We start from the raw sequence: 14,087 nt of genomic DNA, 5'->3' as shown, positions 1-14,087 counted from the left end.
TCAGACAGAAAGGTCAAGATTTAGTCTGCACGTGTCTCATGCAGAGAATGTCCCTGACTCCCCTGTCCCCAGTTCCAGACATTCTGGCAAAGACTGTTGAGTATGAATATTCTTCACTAAAATATGTTATCATAATAGATAATTAGCTTTACATTGAGTGAGATTTAATTCCACAGGGCAAGATCCTTACTCGAGAAGACATCAACATTGGGAAGGAATACTATTGCAATGTTTCATCATAGGCCCTTTTCACACTGAAATCCTAATGAATGTTTTGTACTGTAGGTAACATTAGGGCATGTGACCTGAGAGAAGCACAAGAGTTTTCTTTTACTTGGCTTCTTTTTTTTTTTTTTTTATGAAGAAGAAAAAATATGAAGAATATAAATCACAAAATAAGTCCCACATTTTAAAATTACTAGTTTACCATATTAAACACATTTTACACAGTCTAGAATTTTCCTTCCAAAATTAGATATTCTGGAGTAATTCTGATATTTTAAAAGGAATCTTATTTTAGAGATAAGAACTACTGACTTTTCAAAGTGTTAGAATTTTTATTAAATTTTGAGTCTGTGATAAACAAACCACTAATTTTTTCCATATAAACTAATATCAAATCAGAATTCTCCATTTGTAACTTATACTTTGTGCAAGGCTTTAATAGTTATGCTACCTAAATTTTTATCTTTCTAGCTTTAGGGTATTATTCACAGGGTTGAGATATAATTTTGAATCTTAATTCTGTCAACCCCTGAATTATATATCCTTCCCAGGTCTTTTACTTTAGACATACAAATAAAACTCTTAATTCCCAAGAGTTATATGTTTTTATCAACAAAACAATCAATATATCAGCATTTGCCATGTCAAAATTTTTTATAATATACCATATATATGTATTTAAATACATTAAAAATGTCTTAAAGAGTGTGCACAGATAAAATGATTACTTCTGAGGAGGGAAGGAAGGTATCTGACTGAGTAGAGTGCAGGATGTGTGTGTTGGACAAGGAATGTTATCCACATCTATAATGTTCTAATTTTTCACAAGAAAGTTATTCAGTTACTACTTGAGTATTAAAAAGTAATTTTGAAAAAGAAGTATAATAAGAACACCTCCCCTTCCCCTTCAAGCTCCAATAATTTTCTGGCAAAAGAAACCAAGTTAGTGTAAAAGAGAAAAATCATTGGGTTCATTCCAAAGATTAGAGTGGACATTGATTTTAAGGATGAGTATTCTTTCAGTATGTTTTAGTGTGTTCATATTCTTAATCTTCCCCAGAACTATAATTCAAGTACTATAATCTATTAAAAACACATACACACTAACAAACAAAAGCAAACCAAACTTCCTCTGTACTCTGAGTCAGACAGTCTTGGGAAAAATATCTTAGTGTTGAAACTTATTAACCTGTCACTTTGCCTCTCTGAGACTCAGTTTCCTCATCTGTAAGATGGGATAATAATGACTGCCACATGTACTACGCTCTGATTTATGTTTTCCTTTCCTATTCATGTATAAGAGATTGGAATAGACTGCTAATGCTTGAGATTATATGTAGAAATCAAACAAGCAACGATAGAAATACTGAGAAATGTGGGAATTCAGGGAAGGGGAAATGCATTTGGGCTACAGTGATAAAGGAATGTTTGAGGTAAAAACTGAGAATTGAGTGCATGGAGAAAAGGATGGGTAACCCAAAGGTGCAGAGGTTTAAACGTGCAGTGTCTGAGATTCAGTATTTAGACCTGTCAGGTTGGTGAATAAGGTTGACAAAAGAAAGTAAAGTTGAAAAACAAACCTACAATCTTCTTTTAATTAATTTAGATAGCAAAGTCTTCCTCTTCTTGATTTACAATACCATACACTTCTGGGCAGGTTGAGACATAACAGGCTGTGTTCACACAGTAGTTAAGCAAACTTACTAACAGTTAAAAAAATCAATCATTTATAGAGTGGTACCAAATGAAAAGTAATTGGTTTGACTTTCTTCTTCTTTTTTGTCCTTTCAGAATACACTGGATTTGCTGATTGTTTGGGCATTGTGTAACCTACCATTCTCAAATCTGACAGTGCATTAGAATCACTTGGTGGGCATTTAGAAATACCCAAGCCTTGGTCCTGTCCTTAAAAACGTCTGATTTAATTGGTCTGGGGTAAGACTTGGTAATCAAATATTTGAAAATCACCTTTAGTGATTTTAATGGGGAGCCAGAGTTGAGATCCCCTTATGTAGTTAATGTTTTAATCTCCTAGAGATCTTGTTATAACGCAGATGCTGATTCAGTAGATCTGGGGCTGAGGGGCTGGATTTTGCATTTCTAATAGATCCAAGGCAATTCTGAAGCTGTGGTCTGTGGACCATACTCTGAGTAGTGAGCCTGAGTCCTCTGTTCAACTGCAAATGTCACACGGATCACAAATGTCATGATCTGGCTCAACTTCTCAGCTGTTTGACCAAAGCAGACCAATTCAGTTCAAATAGATAAATCAATACTCTGACCAAAATAGTGTGTGTATATACATACATATATACATACATAGTTAATATAGTTAATATACATACATAGTTAATATCAACAATAGTTAATATTTTTAAGACAATGTTAGCATTATCTGTTATGAGAAATGACTTCCTTCTGTAAAACGTGAAGGACATTTTAGTTCTTTTCTGATGAAATACCTCTGATATAGGATAAAACCGGGTTAAATTGCCATGATATTAGACACTCATGTTGAAGCCGTCACAAGTGATTTTCTTTTCCATCAAGATTCTGCCCAACAGAGTTAAAAACCAGAAATGTCAATATTACATTAAAATGTTATTATGAAGTATACTTCATGTGGAGAAACCATTTCTCCAATTTTTCTCTCAGTTATATCTTAATGTTAGATGCTTACAGAAAGCCCTGCCCTCAGAATTGGAGCTCTAGGACACTGCTGGGAATAATGATAAAGTGATTAGAATTTTTTCAGCATTATCCCTGTGATATGGACCAAGGATTTGATGATTTTTATACTGTACAAGAATGTCAAAGAAGAATCAACTATGTCTGCTATTCTTCCTTTTTAATGTCCTTTCTCTAAATATTTCTGCTGTATTTATCCCCCAAACTATTTCCCCAGATGATCACAGAATATAATAGCTTAAAAGAATTCACACTATTATCAAGTGTATTTTGCACATAAAAGCTCCCTGAGACAACAAAGATCCACTTTTGTTTCCAAACAATCAAGGTTGCTTTATATTATTTTTTTAGAGTGTGCAGCCAGGGTAAGATAAATTATTCTTCCATTTGCCTTTTCATATAGGCGATATAGGTTTCTGTTCTCGGAAACCTGTTGATTGGAAATAAGCATTGCTTTATGTTGAAGACCGCAATATAGAAGTGTTAGATTTGAAGGAAATATTAGAGGGTGTGTTGAAGACTCCACTAGATTTTCTAGACGTGGCTTTATTTTCACTCTGTTCTATTATACTTTCACTCTGATATGCAATACTGCTGACTTTTCACTTGTATCTTACTTCTGTAGTTCCTGATCGGATGAACTCCTTAAGGTCAAGGATCCTGTTATATCAAGCATTTTCTGGAATAGAGTTGATACTCCATAAATGTTCTGTGAATGAATGAATGAATGTGTGGTTTGAGAGCCATCCACATAATTCAGTCTTCTATCCACCCATATTCATCAATGGGATTTCTTAGAAATGGGCTCTGTTCCACTTGCCCTCTCTTCACCCTTGCAATAGACTATGGATATTTGTTTTTGACCCTTCACAAGTTGCTTTAAAAACTCCAGGGCACAGAGTAATTTTTGTTTGCTCATGAACAAATTTAAATTGTGTCTATAGTGAATATTCACAGGTTGGCCATTTTTCTTGTTCACTAATACTCAAGAACTATCAGGTTTTCCTTTGGGGAATTTTATCCCTGTCATTTTAGAGAAACCATGTAGATTATATGGGACTGATGAACACCACTCCTCTCTCAAATCTGAGGTGGACTTTTCTTGGCATAAACCTACCTCCATCTGCCACAGTGACTGGACCAGGCAATGTCTTTATTAGCATATGACCGTCTCAGGAATGAATGAATTAGTTCAGATGGGATCCAATCAGCAGGAAGCTCAGCATATAGGTTGGGAACCCTGGGACATAGAGGCCCTGTTGCTCTGGAAATTGTAATGTGTGTATGAGTCATCATGCAGTAGCCGTTTTTTTCCCCATGAATGCAGCTGCACTAAAGATAAAGCCAACAAAGAAGACAGAGCCGAAGGACTAACAGAAAACAGGAATTGGAGCCCTGAATGGACTATGCCTGAAGCCCTCCTACCTCTGACCTCCTCAGTTAAGTGATTCAATACCCTCCCTTTTGTGGTTTAAGCATTTTATGTGATTCTATTGACTGTAAAAGAAATCATCGTAACTGAGGCATGAATACCGTAAAGTGGGTGTGCAGGAGGAAGTTACCCAGTGCAGCTCAAACTCAGTACACACTTTCCAAAAAGATTTATTGTCTTCCAATCAGTAAAATGTTTTAATCTATATTCACCAAGGCTTGTAACATTATTGGAGCAATTATATTCTGTCAAGAGTCTAATGAATTTGAGGATTTGTCACAATTTTGGTTCATTTTTATGACAAATATATGGGTTTATCAAACTGCCTGTGCTAAGTTGTAGCATATCTGACAGTGCTAGAGGGGTTGAAGATGCCTTCTTGAATGGTTTCCTCACAATTGCTCTGTGAGGGTTCCTTTATTTGGTCTGTGTAGAGTAAGGATTAAAGCAAAAAATTATTATGCTAAAGATGTGGCTAGGGCCTGATTATGGAGTCTTTTCTGCCATACTAAGGAGACATGGCTTTACTTTATAGACCATGGGCACCAGCAGGGCAAAGGAGAGATTAGAGAAGTGGGAGACTGAAGGCAGGGAAGCCAAGTTACAGCCAAAATCCAGATAAAAGATGTTGAGGACTTGACCTAAGCTAGTAGCAGTGGAAATAGAGAAATGTGGGCAGATATAAAAGAGCTTAAGAAGAGAAAATCAAAATGATTTGGTTATTAGCTGGATGTGATGGAGAAGAAAGAGTCAAGGTCAACTGACTTGAACGATTGGCTGGCTGGCTGTGGCATTCACCGCATTCACTGCCACAGCACAGAAGGAGGAACATTTGATACTAGAAGAATAGTTCAGTCTTGGACATCATGATTTGATGGGCAAGTGATATTGGAAGTTAGGGATATATACAGTAGGCAACTGAGTGTGTGGACTAAAATCAGGAGAAAAATATGGGGGGAGTTTTCAGCTACCATCTATCTCCCTGCACAAGTCTAAACTTAGGAGTCATCCTTGATATTTTCCCTTCCTTCACCCACATTTGATCTAATACCAAATTTTACTATATCAAAATTATCTCCTAAAACATCTCAAATCTGTCCATTTCTCATGTCCACTGACACCACTCAAATGAAACTAAAGCCCCCCCTCGCCCCCGCCATCCACCATTGGGTCCTCTAATATCTGCTGCACCACAGTGATGTTTCAAAAACAAAAATTTGATCATGTCACCCGTTCCCTCACTCCTGTCTCCATTTTATACCCTTCAATTCCTTCCCATTGCTCTTAGGATTAAACTGAACACCAACGTGGTCTGGAGGCCCTTGTGTGGTCTGGTCTCTGCTTCCTTCTCTAATTCTCTCTCTCTCTCTTTTTTTTAAAGAATTCTTTTATTAATTTATTTACAAATAACAAAAACCGTTATATGTTAACATAATTTTTATAAAAAATATAGGTATTTTTCTTTAAAGAAAAAACAAAAGAACCAGTGAAAAGAGTGGCATTGTTTTACATTTTTGTCAATTTCTTTCACGTCTAGCTTAATAGAAGAGAGCTAGACTCTCATATCTGCTTTGCGTTCAGTCTGCTACACTATCACACAACATGCAAACTCCTCTGTACACTCAGGAAAGAATGAGAATGAAAAAAGCAAATGAAGTCTTCATACGACAAAAACAGCTTTAACCCTGAGGATCCGTGAAAGGGTCTTGAGGACTTCCCTGGGTCACACTTTGAGATCCACTGCCCTAGTGTAATAGCATTTTACACATAAGGAAGCCGAATCTCAGATCAACTGAGAGATCCAAAATGACAGGGCCTGTGAATGATGGGATACAGATCCTGGATGGTTTGTCTCACTTCCCTTGCTTTAGGTTCTCAATTGGAAACCTGGGAAATACACCCTAAAGACCTGTCTTGTTTGCTCTAGTTGCAGGGACTGTCACAATATATTACCAAAATTTTTTTTGATTTAAATAAAAGAGGAAAATCAACAAATGTGTTAAATTCTGCAATGGGAATACTGTTGCAGAATGTCCCGCCCCTGAATTAGGTTCTCTATTAGAACTGAAACACTAAGACAAATTCTGCACTCTCCTCCATGCACACTGGTAATGACAAACAGCATAGTCAATACCACAGAGAAATAGGGAAAGCAGAATTACCACAACATCACCATTTATCACATTTTCTGAGTCTGAAATACAATTCATAACACAATCCCTGAAAATTTTTCACAAGTACTGGCTGAAAGCGTGTTGGGTGTACTTAGAGGACTCCCTTCCAATCCCACCATACACACAGCATCACCTTCTTTGGATGAAGACCGGCCTTTGGTGTGCTCGGTGGTGGCTCATTTCGCTTGCCCCACGATCTCTTCCATTCCACATTATTGTACAGTATCCACTTTTCATTGCCCTTCACAATTTGTTTTAAAAACGGAACGTTTTCATTACATTTCAGTAGAGAATCGCATGCAGAAATACGGTCAGGAAGGTTTTTGGCACTTATGTGGAACCCAAACATCAAAGCGATTCATATAACCAAGCTGGTGCAAATGCTTTTCAACAGTTGATTTGGATATTTTGAGTATGTTGGCTATCTCCCAAGTGGTATAATGTCCATTGCTCTCAATCAATGTCTCGATTTGATCGCTATCAACTTCAACTGGTCTACCTGACCGTGGAGCACCATCCAGCGAGAAATCTCCAGCATGAAACTTCGCAAACCACTTTTGACACGTTTGCTCAGTCACAGCACCTTCTCCATGCACTGCACAAATCTTTTTTTTGCGTTTCAGTTGCATTTTTACCTTGCTTGAAATAAGCATAATAGGCCAAAAATGTTGCTTTTTTCTTCCATCTTCAATATTAAAATGGCTACACAAAAATTCACCAATTTTGATAAGTGTTTCTTTAAATGCACACTGATATGATGGCTGTCACAATACAATCTAACAAAATTGCTTCGAATGAAGTTAAAGACAACTGAGCGCTACTAGAGCCATCTCACAGGAAAACCGAATGAACTTTATGGCCAACCCATTAAAAAAAAACAAATCATGGCGTCTCCTTGTTCACCTGTAGGTGATTTCCTTTATATCCTACCAGATGATCCAAATCTTCTTTAAATGGATCATAGCCTTGTTCCTTTAAACAACGTAGTGCCCAGAAAAGCTGGTCCAGGGGAGGAAATTCTTCCCAAGGAATCCACTCCCAACTTTCATTTTTCTCAGGCTCTACATTCTTTGGTTCTGAACCATGAGTCACATCCACCTCTCCTTTCATTAAAATAGTGACATAATGGTAATTCTCTTCCTCAACGAAAGAATTCACAACCGAGGCCAAGCGAACATTTTTCAGGTGAAGAGCTGCTTCTTCCCAGGTTTCCCTTTGAGCACATTCTTTCCAGCTTTCACCGAACTCCAGTTGGCCCCTGGGAAGTTGGAGATTGCTGGCTCCAAATGACCCTTTCTGTCTTCCTCCCCAGGAGGATGCAGTGAAGATGCCTGCAGCTGGTCACCACGACTCCTACCCTGACTCCTGGGTGCTGCCCCTGCGGCTCTGCACTGGCCGTCATAGCGCGAGAGTCTATCTTGCTCTTCCTTTCCCCTTATGATGTTTTAGCAAAACTGATCTTCTTGAAGTTCTTTGAATACTTTGTACTCTCTTTTATTTCCTCCTCTCCTCCTTTACCTAGTGAGTACATTTGCATCCTGTTGATGTCTACCCAAGCACCACTGCCTTAAGGAGCCCTGCATTTCTCCTTTACCCTAGGTCAGATTGATGTGTTATACTTTCTTAGGACTGTCTTCCTTTACTTTGGAGCCATTAACTCATCTATAGGTATAGAATCGTATGTGTGATTATTTGTTTTATATCTGCTTTCCCTATTAAAGACTAAGTCGCATGAGAGCAGGAATCCTGTCGGTTTTACTCACAATAGCTATCCCAGTGTTTGGCACATAGAAGATGTCCTAAAAATATCTGTTAAAAAAGTAAATGAAAAGGTACAGGGTGTTGGCATCTCCATATAGAAAGTAATTCAGGCACAGGAGTGGATAATATCATGAAGTGAAAGCATGTAGATAAAAAAGAGAAAGGAGATTAACAGAGGACTCTGAGGGATATCACCATTTAAGACAGCCTGAGACAGAACACACAAATCTGACCAAGAAGGCTGTCCAGAGAAGTAAGAGGAAAATTAAGAGAGTCTGGCATCATGGAAACTGAAGAAGGGGGAGTTTCAAGAAGGAAAAAGCGGTCAACACAGGGATGTCAAATAGGAACTAAAGAGTGCCCACTGGGGCTTCCCTGGTGGTGCAGTGGTTGAGAGTCCGCCTGCCAATGCAGGGGACGCGGGTTCGTGCCCCGGTCCGGGAAGATCCCACATGCCGCGGAGCGGCTGGGCCCGTGAGCCATGGCCGCTGAGCCTGCGCGTCCGGAGCCTGTGCTCCGCAACGGGAGAGGCGACAACGGGGAGAGGCGACAACAGTGAGAGGCCTGCGTGCCGCAAAAAAAAAAATAAATAAAAGGTTGCTAATAACAACAATCTACCTAACAGTTGCTGAGCACGAACAATGTGCCAGGCACTGCTCTCAACTCGTCACATTTATTAACACATTTCATACTCAAAACAGACCTATTTAGTGAATATTTCTATTACTTCTACCTACATAGGAGGAAGCTGAGACTTAGAAGACTGTTTCAGTAGAGTAGCAAATTGATCCCAGATGCAGTGTGGGGGGTTGAAGAAGAAGCTGGAGACAAAGAAAGGGAGACAGAAAGTTAGGACACATATTGTAATAAGTTTGACTATTAAGAAAAGGAGGTTGTAATTGGACAGGAGAGTGTGGTAGAGGGAGAGAGTTTTTAAGGTGGACCAGATTTGCATTAGTTTAAATATTGATGGGAAGGGACCAACAGAGAAGGTTGACTTAAAGACATAAGAGAGGGAATTCTCAAATTATTGAGAATCTCAAACCATATTAGTGCATTCCAAGAAAGTATATGCTGGGAGTAGCAATCCACACTGGACCCTGAGCATCCTTACATATCTTATGTCTGATCACTCTTTACCCAAGCCATTTTTCAGGACTGGGTTTACATAGAGAGATGAGCTAACATCTCCACTGAGAAAACAAACAGGCTTGTTTCCACTAACTAAAGGTGGTGGATTCCCCAAGCTCAGTGGTCCCCTTTTTTAATGCAACCAATTGATGTGTAGGCATCTATAATGAGCCCATTGTGTCACTGCTATGGGATTTGGGGGGGACATGGGGAATTGACACAAACAAATGAAGCTCTGGCTACTACTTTTGCCAGGAGTCATAAAGTCCTTTGTTTCTAACCCAGGAGTCTCACGTCTTCTGTCAGCATCTATGAAACAGTTACAGGCTAACTGGAAAATGTAAAAGTAGGGTAGAATCTGAGACCCTGCACAGTCCTTGTTATATACAGAAGAGAAATCACACACATGAGCATCTGTTACTCTGGGTTAGAGAATCATGTCCATTGCAGAGTGGAAAGACCCGAGCAGCCGCAAAGATGTTCCTATTTTCTCCTTGTTCCACTTATGCCTATTGATTGCTTGTAGCCTTGAAATTATTAGCAAAGCATAATACTGGATAGATCTCTTATCTTCCTGGGCCTGATTTGACAAGCTGATCCTTTGTGTTAGCTCAGGAAGGAGGAAGGAAAAGATGTCATACTTCTGTGCCTGCAATGAGATTTTAAAAAGCATCGAAAATACCCAATCCAGGGAACCAACAATTTTACTATATGTTAGCTCCTTGAGGGCAGAGATGGTGTGTATTTTGCTTATCACTGTATTTCCAGTACTTAATTCAGTGCCTGGCCCATAGTATGCACAACAAATATTTATTGAAAAAGTGAAAAATAAAAGGAACTTCCCTAGAGGTCCGGTGGTTAAGACTCCATGCTTCCACTGTGGTGGGCGCAGGTTTGATCCCTGGTCAGGGAACTAAGATTCCCACATGCCACCTGGCGTGACCAAAAAAAAGTGGAAGAAGGCTCAGTAAAAAAGACTGAGAAAGAGGAGTGGGAGAAGGTGGAAAGAAGCAGACAGTGTGGAATCCTTGTACCCAAGGAGGAGAGACTTTTTAAAAGGGAATGAACAACAAAATCAATTCTGTTGAAAATCAAAAAAAATGAGGACTAAAAACAATCTGGTCTATTTGGAAATTATAAAGTCTTTCTGCTACAGTGCAGAATGTGGAAGGCAAGTTAGCCTTTGGGGATGACTATTTTTAAAATTTTTTCCAAGCCCAGAATAACCTATTCTTTCTTCTTATTGAAAACAGAGCTTCCAAGGTCATGCCTTCTTGGATCTATTATATTGCTGCTTATCTATAACATGACCCAATATCATCCCTGAGGATCACACTGTGATGAGGCTCTGGTATATTGTGATACAATATTGTCATCACAGTCTCTTAATGTGAGGGAGCTGCAAGCAATGAAAACAAAGCTTGTACACAGAGCCTACTGCAAACATCAACTTGACACACACTTAATGATATGCAACATCATCTTTGTACTTCATCATATCACACACAAATGGCAAAGGAAGGTGAGTAAGCCAGTAAAACTGAGCTGAACTAAAATTCATCTAGTTTATTTTGCTTAGCTACTTTTCTCTACATCCAGTTCAACTCACAGTCCAAATACATTCATTCTCTTCCAGTTTTCAAGAAAGAGCCAAACTCTCTGTAGGCTGAGAGCTAAGGATATTATTTCCAGGAATGGATAAGGCATTCACCCTAGGCATTCGGTTAGAGAAACAGAAATGTTTAGCCAAACTCAAGGTTCACCCCCTAGGAGAATGAAAGGTATGATCCTCTGAGAGATTTTCATCTTTTGGACAGTGACTGGTTCTGCTTCTCCTCTTTTCCTTGGGGCCTAACATAATGCTAGCATTTAGATGGTGCTTAGTAAGTGTTTCCTAAATGAATGGTGAGGGGAGACACATCTAGAGAGGGAGAAGAGGGGCCATGGGAAAGGGGAGGACAAAAGCAGGGCTTGGAAATCAGAGGCAGGTAATGAATAATGGTTAGCTGACTGCCTGCTTGATTGAGATAACTGGGTTGATCTAGAAATTATTCAAAGACCTTTGAATACCTAACTCTAAGGGTCTTGAATAGGGGGGAGGGCACCTGGAGCTCTGGATACTGTAGAGGTCACTGCTTGAAAGGTGCATGTTTTCCCAGGTGTTGGGACACAGGACAGAATACACACTGGGGTCCTGTTGATAGATGATAGATAGGTAGATAGATAGATAGGTAGATAGATAGGTAGGTAGATAGATAGATAGATAGATGATAGATAGATGATAGATGGGGAGCCTTTTCTTGCCCAGTGATTGTACGAGTGAATGGGAAAATTTCTTGGGAAAGTGAATATGAGGGTGGCATTCTCCTCTCAGGGTGGATTTTGATTAGCTTTGTCCCCACATATGAGATTCAAGGAAAGAGTAAGATCCCTTAATGGTAGTGAGAAGGAGAGACACACAAGCTGGGACAGCCAGCAGAGAAACTAGGAGAGTGGTTGCTTTGGGGCCTTGGACAGCTCTAGGTCATGGGACAGCTGATGGAGTGAGAAGAGGATTCAGAAGCTAGGAATTAAATCTCAGAAACAGAGCTCAGAAACCGGCCTCTCTCTTTTCTATTACCTCTGATTAACCCTACCCCTTTTAGTTGACTTCCTCTCTACACCTCGGCCTCAACTATCAAACTAGCTAAAGGGAACTGGCCATTTTATACATCCAGAAACCTCACAATTCATACCATGGATGGGAGTCTGATAAAAAATGTATGTGGCAAACTGATATTATGACTTTGGGGGGTTCTAGTAAGGATTTTGTCTGAACAAAACTTTTTTCTCTTCTCTTTTCCGTGATTACAGCGCTCCTTTCTTGTGGGCTGGGGCAGAGTGAGGGCTGTTGGCACCTGTCTGTCCCATGACCACCATCAAACTATAGGGTGGGCCCAGGACCCCAGCTGGGACACCCTGAGAATTCCGTCTCCCTAACCACATGGTTAGATCAAGGAAGGGCATGTGACCCAGACGAAACAGAATCTCACCATGGACTTTTGTTCATATTAGGAAAGAAGCACTGCTTTTTCTATATGACACTTGAGTTGCTCTTTACGTTACAAAAGCTTGAGTTTGCTTTATACTTTTGTGCAGGTAGTTAAGTTGTGTGTGCCACTTCTAGGGTCACCTTTATTTCTTTTCTAGTAAACTTTTTTATTAAAATGTTAGGAATAACTTATTTATCCAATTGTAGGATTCAAAAGGGCTTTAAAAGATAAACTATTCCCAACTCCTACACATGGTAGGAGTCCCTTCAACATTTTTAACAAATGGCTATTCATACTCTGATTGTACATCTGCAGAGAGCTCACTGTTTTATCCTTTTTATGACTTCTTTCTCCTCCTATTTCTTCTCCTCCCCCTTGTCCTTTTGTATTTATGTAACATTACCACATACAAAACATTTGGAAGGAAAAAAATGAATTATGTATTTTTTCCACCACAGAAAGTTATTTTAAAACATTAAAAAATATTATAAACACAATCGTACAAATAAAACAATGCAACATTTTGCTACTTTACTTATTTAGTAACATTGGTACCTTTCTTTAATTTGCTCTTGAGAATAAACATCTTACGTTTGTTTATAAGTTATACTTCCTTTTTGGAAAAATACGTTTATGTTTTTCACCCATTATTAAGTTACATTCTCCTGTACTTTCTTTGTAGCTTTCCTCGTCTGATGTTTACCAAAACACGTACAATTTATCATAAAGTATTACACACTAAAGATGAAATTTTTTTTATTTTTAGTTTTTTTTCTCTTTGCCAACAGCTTTCAACCAAATTTCCAAGAAAGATCAATTTAAATTAAAGGGCACCTCTAGTTAATCCAGGATTTAAGCATTTAATTAGAAATCCATTAAAATAATTGTATTCCCTTTTAATGTAGTCACTTAACCTGTAGTTAAATGAGACTTCCATTATTATAAAATAGCTCATCTCTAATCTGATATTATATTTCTTAAAATTATCTCAGAAACATTAGCACTTGTAAATTAAGTAGAAATGTGCTGAATTTAAACCCTGAAGTTCCTGTTCACAATAACTGGTGCACTGATTATATCTAAAAGCCCCAACTGGAACAAAACAATATTGCCTTTTCTCATTTCTGACTTTAATCACAGCCAAACAAACTGAAACTGGGAGAATAAAATTTAGGTACATTCCTTTTTAAAATTTAAGAGTCATCTACAAAGGTTTCTTCCCCTGAGAAAACTCATTTTGTGTGTATACAATGAGTAAACTTAAACATAAAAATGAACACTTACGTGGCCCATGACTGGCCTTTCTCTAGACCAAAGCTCTGAACCTTTTCATTTTTTGAAAGTTTCAACACCATAGAACCTAGACTATTTCCCACTCTGACTCCAGACTTTCATTTGTTTATTAATCCATTCCTCTTGGCTACTTCTCTCTCCTTTTGCTGTGGCTCCAATCCCTCATCTAAAAATTCCTCATTCCCTAGGGACTTCTTGTACGTCTCTCCACCCAGCCAGGATCTCAGGCTGTCCTCACTGGCTCTCCGGAATCCTTTGCCTGATCCCATCCCATATGCGTGTGCCAGTTCTGAATGACAATCACCATCTACCAGGGGTCAACTTATCTGTTAGGCACAGTGCCTGGGACCC

The 14,087-nt window shown here is 38.8% G+C and overlaps 1 protein-coding gene and 1 pseudogene across 26 annotated transcripts in view; both read right to left on the bottom strand.

The window, feature by feature from the left end:
• The window catches only part of LOC307187328 (uncharacterized protein), a 666,419-nt gene that overhangs the window by 226,295 nt on the left and 426,037 nt on the right, over nt 1-14,087 (bottom strand). The gene's annotated exons all lie outside the window — the stretch shown is intronic.
• LOC307187333 (nucleotide triphosphate diphosphatase NUDT15-like) lies at nt 7,226-8,515 on the bottom strand (annotated as a pseudogene). Its single transcript has one exon. The product of its transcript is annotated as a nucleotide triphosphate diphosphatase NUDT15-like (transcript).

Source organism: Stenella coeruleoalba, assembly GCF_951394435.1.
Source record: "Stenella coeruleoalba genome assembly, chromosome: 5".
Classification (NCBI taxonomy): Eukaryota; Metazoa; Chordata; class Mammalia; order Artiodactyla; family Delphinidae; genus Stenella; species Stenella coeruleoalba.
The sequence above is the reverse complement of the archived record's forward strand: the minus strand, read 5'-3'. Positions and strand labels throughout refer to the sequence as shown.